Raw genomic sequence first — 12,540 nt, forward strand, 5'->3', positions numbered from 1 at the left:
CTGATTGAGAATCAAAACTCAGGCAATCACTGTCACAGAAAAACAGAACTTATCACCAGGATCATGGCACCAGACAGGGCAAAGGAGCTCAATAAACAGTATTTATTCTAGCCGGAACCAGCAAACACAGCACAAAATTACAGACAGAGCTTACACTCACCAACACAAGGAATACAGGGGAAATTCTAGCTACCTAGGTGCTGAGCGACACTTCAAAAGCTTACCCAGGGCTTGCCTCCACCTCCGATTGGGTAGGAACCGTCCAGACCTCTCTGGTGCATGTTGCGGCAGAGCACTTTTAAATCTGCCGCTGAAAATCCTGCTCTTCGCTTCTCCGGCAAAAGCTACAGTCCCCTAGCACAAAGCAAGTTCAAATTTCCTGCTTCCCAGGGCTCACCGATCCTCCTTCGGCTTAGTAGGGCTCCCATCCTCTTTCGGGTTTCTCCGGCACAGCCTCGGAGCACACCGCTCAGATCGGCTGCACGGCAGGATTCAAGTGAGCTTTAGAGCGCTGATCGGGTCAACCTTTTACTATCTTCCCCTCTGCCATAGGAAAGCATAGTAGGAGGGCTGGCGACCAATCAGAGCATTGATTCAGCTCACAGATATATCAGGAAGCAAGGGCTCGCCTCCATGTACCAATCAGGGCTGGGGGCGGGTTTTCAGAGTTAAATGGCTTTGTGGAGGGAACTTCAAATGGGCCTATAAATGCAGCACCTGCAAAGGGGACTCGGCAAAGGCTTCCCCGGATATCTCCTCCTGGATTGGCGCTGAGCTGGCTGGGAAGGCAGCAAATGGTTCCGGACTTCGGGCAGATGCTCCCAAAGCTCGATCTCTGCCCCTGGACTCCATTTCCTTTGTCCCTTGCCTCTCTCGTCCCTCTGCAGACTCAGCGGCAGCCATTTTCTCTGGACATGCAGATTGTGCAGGGGGTTTCTCAGCCCTGCACATCCAGAGACTCTGGCTCTGCTTTATAGTCACACCAAACACATTGTTACACTTTACAACCTTTACACAACAGGAATGACAGGATCACAGTACAGAGACAGGATCACAGTACAGAGTATAGAAGGGGCTACACAGTACATTAAAACCAGGTAGCTCTGGGGTCTGATAGCCAGATGAGCCCCAGGGAAGGACTGACAGGAGACAGAGGCTGGGCTTGACATTTATTATGCTGTAATAAAGCCCCTGAGCCCCTTTCCGTCACAATCACTTCTATGGGTTTGATGTGTTTTGATTGAGTCTTCGTTAATTGTAAGCAACTTGTTAACCAATCATACAAATTGTTATAGGATCTTACGCCAAGTTAACTAAAAAGCGACTGAGACAAAATATGATACATTGTAATAATAATGGAACACAAGAAGAGATGGGGGAGCACAGCGTGAGGAAAGATGAGGTTAAATCCTGGTGGGGTCTTTTGAGTCACACGAGGACATCTCAAGCGAATTACAATAAGGCTGTATTATACCTTTCTTACTTTAATAGGACATTTATATCTAATATAAACCACGGTTAGAGATAGCGCCCGGGTAACACACTATAACATTGTAATAATAGTATGTGTATTAGGTAACGCACTTGCGCTGGCAAATTGCAAGCAGGGAAGAGATTCGATAACTATTGTGATACACTGATACTTAGAGACCCAGAATGAATACGCCTCTCGTAATGGGCTTACTCTATATCCGACAAAGTGGCCAATTGGGCTGTTTTCAGACGGAATTCCTAATTGAAGTCAGTAGGGAACTTCATCCGAAAATGTATTTATTTATTTACAAAATGTTTTACCAGGAAGTAATACATTGAGAGTTACCTCTCGTTTTCAAGTATGTCCTGGGCATAGAGTTAAGATGACAAATAGTACATAGTTACAAATACAGTTACGTAAGTGAACAGTGTATACATTATATACAACACATTGCATGCACAGTTAGAGATAATATATAAAATGGCCACATTGGCCGCTTTGGCAGATATAGCATTAACCCCTAAGTGTCCATTTCACAAAAAATAGGGCACTTCAATAATTTGACACATGGCCTCCAGAGTTTTGTTGGCAATTTGTTATTCCACCCATATTTGCTGTGCACTGATTAATTGCTGTGGCTTTCCTCTACCTCCCCACCTACTGTATGCTACTAGGTCAAGTTATATTGTGTGATCTATTTGTTTTCTGTTTTATTTGACAGAAATCAACATTTTCCCTAAACCTAATGGTCACCACGAACCTGCAAGTCTTTGTGCGCCTTTGTCCTCTGAGCTGCCTTTCATTGTAATTATCTGTGCTCTTCTCTCGCTAATTGTGAACTTATTAAAATAAACCAAATCTGTCTCAGTGCCTGAGCTTTGTTGGGGAATCACCCTGGTGCTTTCATTCTTGCACATTCCCAAATGTTAGGCCTTTCCAGGTAATTCTAAGTAATTTCTAGTGCGATCAAAGGTATCAGGCTTTTTATTAGCTTAAAGCGGCAATCCATTAACTTTTTTTTGAAGCAGGTGGACTTTGGAGCGGAACCCCATTCATTTCAGCTCTGGGGACCCCCTGCTTCTGTAGATACTTACCTATGAACTATTGTGCCTTTTAGTCTGTGCCTTTTAGTCTCTTAGGGGAGAAGTTACTAAATGGCAGCAAGATTACTGGAAGGTATTAACTCTTATATTGCATGAATAATGAGTCAAACTGCCAGATTTCAAAACTCCTTGAAAAAAATGTTCATAGAAAGCTAATTTACACGGCTATTCCACTGCATTGTATTGGATGTCCCTGTCATTTGGACATACCAAGTGCAATCTTCTGCATCAGAACAACATATTGCTGCTCTATTGAAACCAACTTGAAAAAGTTAAACCTTCCTTCGGTTTTCAAATGTGTGCAGCCACAGTTACAATGAACCGGTATTTATATTACTCAGTTTGTATGTCTTTGATGAATCATATCTGTTTCCTGCAAAACATGTGCAGCAAATACAGAGCACAAATCAATCCTCATACACACTATACGCGGACCCCTTCATCAAGCAAAAAACATGCACTCTGTGTACTGCATTTATTTAAACGATGTACTGCATAATTATTAAATTACAGTTGCAGTTTTAACGTCATGGTTCAGAAATGCTTTCAGCTAAGTGGCACTTTATGAACATCTCTTCAATGTCCAATGACGTACAAAAGCAATGCAAAGGTTATATGTTTAGTAGCCTATATGTCAATGTGTTGATAATACAATTTAACCAGTACACATTGTCCCACGTGATATCCGCTAATATATAAATCCACACATTTTCACAGATACCACTGCAGTGGGATAATTTAGTGTTGCTGGTAAGTGGGTGTGTGTCTGTGAAATGTGGATAAAAGAAAAACCTGCTGAGAGGGGGAGGGAGGGACCGTATAAAGTGCAGCATTTAAGGCGTTTTGCTTACATCCACTTAGTGAATCCGCTGTGCTTCTCAAACTAGTATTAATACAATTATTGTCACATAGAATTGTCACTGGTATTTTCTCCGCTACATTTGCAGTCAACTGCATACCCATAGATACATACTGCCTTATTTGTAGATTTAGTAACTTCATCAAAGAGAAAACGTTCTCATAGGAAGCAATTTGATTAGCTCCATAAAATAACTTACACCATTTATTTACCTCCATGTGTAAAAATGTATGTATTTGGCACTAGAGCTGTGTTTTTCAAACAAGGTTCCCCAGGCATCCCTAAATGGTTCCCTGCCATTTTCAGGCTATTTGAAAATTGTACCAAATAGAGAAGAATTTACTATGTATTTGATCTCAGACTCACTATTAGAGAAGGTCGGGGTTCCTTACAATGCATCCGATCTCAGATGCGCTTTTAGAGAGGGTTGGGGTTCCTCACAATGCATCTGATCTCAGACACGCTATTAGAGAGGGTTGGGGTTCCTTACAATGCATCTGATCTACGAACGCTATTAAAGAGGGTTGGGTTCCTTACAATGCATCTGATCTCAGACGCACTATTAGAGAGGGTTGGGGTTCCTTACAATGCATCTGATCTCAGACGCGCTATTAGAGAGGGTTGGGGTTCCTTACAATGCATCTGATCTCAGACACGCTATTAGAGAGGGTCGGGGTTCCTTACAAACTTCTGATCTCAGACACGCTATTAGAGAGGGCTGGGGTTCTTCACAATGCATCTGATCTCAGACGCACTATTAGAGAGGGTTGGGGTTCCTTACAATGCATCTGATCTCAGACACGATATTAGAGAGGGTTGGGTTCCTTACAATGCATCTGATCTAAGAACGCTATTAGAGAGGGTTAGGGTTCCTTACAATGCATCTGATCTCAGATACACTATTAGAGAGGGTTGGGGTTCCTTACAATGCATCTGATCTCAGATGCGCTATTAGAGAGGGTTGGGGTTCCTTACAAACTTCTGATCTCAGACGCGCTATTAGAGAGGGTTGGGGTTCCTCACAATGCATCTGATCTCAGACGTGCTATTAGAGAGGGTTGGGGTTCTGCAGAATTTCACAATATAACGAAGGAATGGCTAAGTGGCTCAGTGAGTAAAGACTCTGGTACTAAGTTTGAAGCAGGGGAACCTGGTTCAATTCCCAGTGGCAGCTCTTTGTGACCTTGGGCAAGTCACTTTATCTCCCTCTTTATGCCTCAGGCACCAAAAACATAGCTTGTAAGCTCTACGGGCGGGTACTCTGTCTGCAAAAATGTCTCTGTAAAGCACTACTAGCAGCGTTATACAAGAACAAACAATTATTATTATTATATACGGTTACTTAACCCCCCAAAAAAGGTTGGAAACGACTGTCCTAGAGGGAGATAACTATTAATTTTACAGTTGAAATCGAGGGGGTAAGTCTGTTGCGAGTTAATACACCTGATTGGGTTTTAACTGCCATTCATGTCAGTCGCAGTTAACACCACAAGTTGGATGTGTTATCCCGCTGCAAACCTTAGTGAATCAGTCCCTAAAAGTCATTCAATATTGTTCAATTAACACAACATTTAGTAAGGAATATATGCATTTTTCGGTTGATAAACAAGCAATGCTGTTTATGCTTTTGTCTGACTCAATAAGCTGCAGTATAACTGCGTTTACCTCACTTTTCCAGCATAAAAAGGGAATTTGCAGGAATACGATTGGATAACTCTGAAGTGAAGACCATCAATTTGCTTTAATTTGTGTTATGGTGCCACCTACTGGTTACTATTGTTGCATCACTTTCTGTGCAATCGTTTAATACATATAACATAATAACAGGAACTTGAAATCCTTCTTTAAATAAATCATACCAAAAATAAACAGTCTTTTCTTTTATTTCACTTTTAGAATCTCAATCTGCATAACGTACATGACATGATTTCCCAGGGTGCTATTGCATGAATAAAAAAAAAAAACATGATCCATCGGTGCTAGCATACAAAAGGTACGTTTGCATTATTGTGGATTGCTACTTTCAAGTTTTGATTCTCTAAAATAAGTTTTCAGAACTGTATATAACTTTTTAATAAAAACCATTGGGGCTGTGCAATTGCATATGGGCAACACCTGAACACAACTGAAAATTTGACATTCTGATTTCCGTTTCATGATTAAACCTTTGTCTCTGAGAGTTTTTACCTCAATAAGGTCTCGTTCAGGGTGCCGGAGGCAGGAGTTGGAGGGCGGGCGTTCGCGAGGGCGGGCGGCAGTCTGCTGGGCGATGTGTGCTCATCCTCCCAGCAGACTTTTTCAGGAGTTGAGGAGGCGGGGAGGGGGCGGGGCTACAGACGTGAGGTTAGGGATCCAAGTTGCAGTCTTGAAATCATTCTCAAGAATGATTTCATTGGCTGCCGAGGTCCCAGTGACGCTGCTGCAGCTTCAAAAAACGAATTGGTTTGTTTATTGAAACTATAGCCAGCGTCAACTCCCTACTTCGGAGACAGTGCAGCTGCTACCCTGACAACCAGTATTCAATTTGAATACATTGTGTCCCACGGCAGCTCGCACGTCAGCACGCCCTCCCTCCGAAGCCTGCACCCTGAACAAGGCCTAAGAGGGAGCTTGGAAGGGTCTCCCTTTCTCCAACTTGTTAGTTCAGGACAGTTGCCTTTGACATGTTTCAGTGTCTTACACAATAAAAAGATTATTAATCTTCAGATTCACCCTTCTACAATGGAGTCTAAATATCATTTCATCTCTATTAAAGTCAATGGCAGGTATCGCCAATTCGGCCGCGACAGCGCGCAGCACGTTTTGATGACTCCAGGCCAATTTGTTATAGTAATTTTGCTTGTAAAAATGCTTGTTCGTATTGTCAATGTCACCCACGAGTACACACATGGACACGCCCACACAAATTGTTAGTAAAATATTGTTTATTGAAATACCTAGCTGCAGACAGTATTAGAGTCAGGATACCCCATGCACAGTTTTACCAGGGAAACCCCCACACCTTTCACAAGGACCTGGTAGTTAGAGTTATGTTTTCGGCAATCGCGTATTCCCAGAAACACGGCACAGCTTGACGGTTAGCCTTGTTTACGGGCAAGGTTATGCCTGCCCTCTTCCCAAGACAGAAACAAGAGAAAAGTGATGCGTCCAAATTGGTCAAAGTTCCTCAATAATATATGTAAATAATACTGGATAGCAATGGACAGTCCATGAATGATATGGCAATTAACAGGTGCGGGCTAGGAGTCTAGTGGGGTCCACATGACCACCACAGTTGAAACACCATAACAGCCCCCCCTAGTAACCAATATAAAATGAACAGAGGCACTGGTAAACATATGCATATATGTAGGGGCGCTCTGGCCCTGTTACCTTAGTGCTTGCAGGACTTCCAGATATCCAGGGCGTGCAGTTCATCCAGATAGATAGCCAGCAGGAAGATAGGTGAGGATGCGTTGCACTGCCTCAATTTCCAACTCCCAATGAGACCGGAAAAAATACAAAGTGAGCACTCAGCTGAATAACAGGTCAGGTTTATTGCAGGGTGGTGCAGCAGGGGAACAGCAAAGCCACACGAACGCACCTACGCGTTTCGTGCACGAGGCACTTTATCAAGGTGCCTTGATAAAGTGCCTCGTGCACGAAACGCGTAGGTGCGTTCGTGTGGCTTTGCTGTTCCCCTGCTGCACCACCCTGCAATAAACCTGACCTGTTATTCAGCTGAGTGCTCACTTTGTATTTTTTCCGGTCTCATTGGGAGTTGGAAATTGAGGCAGTGCAACGCATCTTCACCTATCTTCCTCTTCCCAAGACAAAGCTTATGTAGTTATGCCTAACAATGCCTACTGTCATCTCTCCTGCTGGCAGCAAGACCTGATAAGTTACAGGAGTGCCAGCAGTAATTATGGAGGTTCGCCCTCACACCCTGGTGAGGTGCCCTATGTATGGATGGGAGTGGCTACATCTCTGAGTCCATTGTTAGTGACCTCAGAGATGTGCCTGCCTCCTGAGGTATATAAGGCACTGCCTAAAGTTAGTGTGGACGGTTGCAGTGTGTAGTTGCTGCGAGTGGATGGTGCAAGGTGAAGCAGCCAGTTAAAGGTGCCCACTAGTGCAGTAACTAGTGGCATCAAGTTATATCAAGCCGGAGAAGGCCAACTGTGTCCAGGGACCTGGCACAGGGGTGATCTCCCTACGGGGGGAGGAGATCCCACTCCATTGGGAGGGCGTACCTTTTGAAGGGAATCACGGAGAATGTGGGGCTGAGACGGTTTACTGCAATGGGCAGCTCGCCCACCTCTGGTACAATAAAGATGACTTGTGCAAAGAGAACCCCCTGGTGTGAGTTTGCAATAACTCTCCTGGGGCCCTCACCACCAAGAAGGAGTTCCTCATCAGGACCATCTACCTGCATCCGCATAGATCCTGATGAGGTGGAGGCGCTGCACATGATGTAAGAGGACTCGTCACCCACTACCTCAGATACCTGTCTTGCATGACATCCCCCAATACCATCAAGCGGGAGACTCAGGAGTCCTGTTGCCTACAGGTGCACCACCATACACAGACATGTAACGGGGCTGGATAGACCACAGGGGCCAATGTAAGATGGGGGGGGGGGTCAGACCAGACACGAACACCCGTTACACTTATATAACCTCATTTCAGAAAGCAGGGGGGATCTTAACTGTTTGACATTCAAAACAAGCTATTTAACATTATAGCACAGTAAGCATTTTTTCTAAGAGACAAAAATGAACACATTACATGCCTTAGGCTAACCCCTTACATAACAAACAAACCTTAAGCGCAAACTCTCATGTATAGCTTAAAAAGTGTAAGTGAATAAACAGTGAATGCAATCAATGTAACCACCATCTTTTTTTATTCTGTGGAGCATGTGAGTTTGTATTTGGTCTCACTGCTCACTTTGTGTTGTTTTATAAACTACAGTATACTGTACTATATATTTCCTCTTTATTTCATATACCTGGGGAGTTCCTGATTATCCCATCCTCCTTAGATCAGTATCTCTGATCTTACCCCTCCTATCAACATCTTGGAGTGAGTTACGTCGTTACATTGATTGCATTCACTGTTTATTCACTTACACTTTTTTAAGCTATACATGAGGAGAGTTTGCGCTTTGTTTGTTGTGTTCTAAAAGGTGTTGAGAAACACTCTTCTGTAAGCTGCACCTCTCCACATGTATTAATCATCACTTATTGATTGCTTATTCACTAATCACTTCTTAAGTAATTTAGGTGTGCGCATTCTATTTTGTTGCTAACCCCTTACATGCCTCGGTCATCAGAAACAAGACAAACTTTCATTCTCCCTACACTCTTACATCCGGGACCCCAGAGACATCCAGAAACTTTGTTCCATTGGTGTGTGCAGATGCAGAGGACTGATTATAGAATTCTTCCAGTTTTCTATTCTCCAAGCCCTACCCAGACTTGAGGTGGGTTCCAATTAACTTTGGGACATTGTCATCCACACACAGCTGCCGAGGAATCAGAGGACTGTGGGGCCATGAGGACTCTGTTCCATCTCTCTGCACCCATGAGCTTCATCAATTAAGTTTTCTCTCCACACGTTTTTTGACCCACATGGCAGAGAGTGCAAGACTTCCCTTTGTTGTGCGTGTTATTGTGAATATTAAAACTTGCTTCACTATTGGATTTCTCTTTTGTTTTCCATCAATGAATTAACCTAATTTTGTCCAATTCATTTGTAAGTAGTGTGTTCTTGTTTCTCAAATGCATAACCTTACATGTATATGTAACGACAAACCGGAGAGAAAGAACCTAGTAAGGGCACTCTAAACACATGGTGATATGGTGAACACGTTAAAACATACACTTTAATCAAATAATTTTAAAATAATGGGTGATAAAATAAGAATTAAACGTTTAGATCCTTCATATGAACACTGAATGTGATGTTCTGGATCAATGAATGCTGACTGCAAATATCCTCTATAAATGTATGTTGCAGTTTGGACCTGTGAGTATGGTGAGTCACTGTCCAGATGAACCAAAGCACCCTAAATGTCACTGCTGTAACAGTATGTGCCAGTATAAACAAACCCTAATACGCAGAATATACAGCACTCTAGCATACATAAGGAACCCTAGCCAGGTCTGCCAAAAAACAGTGAGGTAGTGTGACTGGCTGAATGAATGGGATCCTGGCTAATAATATAGCTAATACAGAGCTAGGAATACTGTAAGTAGATGATAGAATATAGGGTTTGTACATAATCAGCTCAATATCACTGGCTATGAATAATAACCCTAGGAGAAGTGATTATGAGTCTAGGGAGCAAAGCAATAAGTCCCTAACCACAATGTGGGTATAACATACTAGGTTCACATACATAGTAACAACGGTAGGGCTGACTCAGATCAGGTAGGTATAAAGTCTGTTCAGCGTCTCTCAGGTAGGTGGTGTGTATGATAACCAATCTATCTATAAGGTAGTAAACAGTACTGACCCAACACCAACTCTGTTGTCAGAGTTGATCTCTAAAGGATCAGTACTCAGTGAGAGGTAGGAGATAAATACATGGTACTGTAATGCTGAAATAAATAAACAGCTTACTGCTACCGTGTGACAGCAGGGAGAAGGGTATCTTGGTTCGTGTGGGCTCCCTATAGATCATCCGATCGCAGGGAAGCACCTAATTTGAAAAATAGCGCGCTGCAGTTGTTGACGAACATTGCCGTCAGCTGACTCATGTGTGGGAAGGAGTCCTGCGCGTGCACCCATCTGCCGACGCGCGCGTTTCGCGTAATTGCTTCCTCAAGGCAGTACAAGGGGGGGAGGGACAAACCAAAGGGTGTGCACGAATGGCGCACAGCCAGGGAGCCAGGTGTGGAATAAAAAACTTTTCTTTTATTGCAGCATGGTGAGAGACAAATTCACCCCCTTGGGGGACACAGACAAAGCCCTCCTACGCGTTTCGGACCAACGGGTCCTTTATCAAGGAGTATGGGATATGCTTTATTACCTCGCGATCCTTTGTGAGCATGCGCGGGCGACGAATGAGGGCGATTCCTACCCACAATCCCTATGGGTTGTTGGAGCGGCGCCCCGGATGACGTCACGCGCATGCGCAGTAGGCCCGCGGAATATTTTTACACAGATTTTTGTAATTTCCCCATTAAGAATCAGGTATTTAAGGTGCCCACTTCGAGCATATCCCATACTCCTTGATAAAGGACCCGTTGGTCCGAAACGCGTAGGAGGGCTTTGTCTGTGTCCCCCAAGGGGGTGAATTTGTCTCTCACCATGCTGCAATAAAAGAAAAGTTTTTTATTCCACACCTGGCTCCCTGGCTGTGCGCCATTCGTTTTTTCTATTGGATGTACCTGGATTCTGGATCCTTCATGGCTGGCACGCTGGCAGAGGAACCCTGGAGGTGACGTGAGTGGGGTTTATTGGTTTAGACTGCTATAGTTAAGTTTGACTCCTGTCACTGTGATGCTTACAAGTCAACAAGTACCTACCCACTCCCACTGGTATCTCCAGGGTTAATACTGAATTACCCATGTAATTGGAGGGAGTTGCTGCGGTTTGAGCACCCCAATCTTCCTATTTGTGCAGCTAAATAGCCCTGCGTTCATGCATATTTCTATCACGAGCACTATGTCCCGCCCCCTGGATGTGACGTCACGGCTCATTGACTGAACAGTCAGTGAGTCTGCCGGGAGAGAGAGCTACCCACAATATTTACACCAAAGTGCCTAAGGGATGGTGCTCAAACTCTGTTAAAGCATACAGTGATGCTGGTTAGGCACAAATAGGTACTAAGGACTGGATAAGTCCTGAGTGAGAGGTGTGGGTAAGTGCTGTTAGTATAATGTATGGTAATGCTTGTGTGTTCATAACTATGTATCTTAATAAAATTATGATAGTAATTCAGACATGGATCCTAGAACCAAACCTATGCCCAAGACGGAAGGTCAGATGAGAGGCTGGAAGACGAGTTAACAGGATGGATAGTATAGGGGTAGTGAGGACCATTTTAGTTTATTCAAATGAATGGAGAGTACATGAACCCTTCATTAAGGCCCCTGGGAGACATGGTACCCAAGGTGTAGATCCATCTCGCCTCTTTTGTAAGGAGGTCCAAGTCCCAGTCCCCCTTCCGAATACCAGGTGAATACTTATCAATACCTATGAAGCTGATTGAATCAGTATTGCCATTTTGGCAGAAATTAACATGTCTGGCAATCGGAGTATCACTTTTATTTCTGATGGTTCTGAGGTGCTCCAGAACCCTCTGTTTGAATTGTCTCCTCGTTGTGCCAACGTATTTTTTGCCACGTAGGCAGGTGCCCATATAGATTACTCCCATGCTGACACAATTAATGAACTTGCGTATAGTGTAAGTTCTGGTGTTATCATGGTTGCTGAATGTCTTACTGACTTTGATGTTCTTACAGGCTTTACACTTTTGACAGGTAAAAGTGCCCACTAGTTTTACTGTGAGCCATTTACTAGATTGTGGTTCAACATAATGGCTGTGTACCAAGGAATCGCGTAGGTTTCTAGCTCTACGGCTCACCATTGACGGGTAAGTATACAGTGCTCCTTGTAAATCCGGGTCTGCCATTAGTATATGCCAATGGTTTTGGAAGATGTTAAGTGCCTGATGCCACTGATTGTTGCATCCACCAAACTCTCCTCATGTATAGCTTAAAAAAGTGTAAGTGTTAGGGAAAAGGCACAATAAAGCCTCATTATAATTTCACCTTATAAAGTCTCCAATTGTGTACCTCTGTGAACGTTCGTCTACAACAGGCGTCTGAGGTAGTGTTCTGAGTCCGACTCACATTTGGTACAGCGTCTCCACCCCATCAGGACAGTGGCAGGGAGGAGTATCTGATAGGGAACTCCTTGGTGCATCTTCCTGGGGAATAACTCCAGACTCACTCAGGAAGGATCTCTTGAACCAGGGCATCTTTAATTGCATGTTACTTGGCAGACTGCCCATCATAGTGGCCGACACTTAGCCGCACATTCCGTGAAGGTACTCCATGCAGAAGGTTCCTCCTCTCTCTTAATTGAGTTGCTCTTCCACCTCTCCCCTAAGG

This window comes from Ascaphus truei, chromosome 6, assembly GCF_040206685.1.
Source record: "Ascaphus truei isolate aAscTru1 chromosome 6, aAscTru1.hap1, whole genome shotgun sequence".
Lineage (NCBI taxonomy): Eukaryota > Metazoa > Chordata > Amphibia > Anura > Ascaphidae > Ascaphus > Ascaphus truei.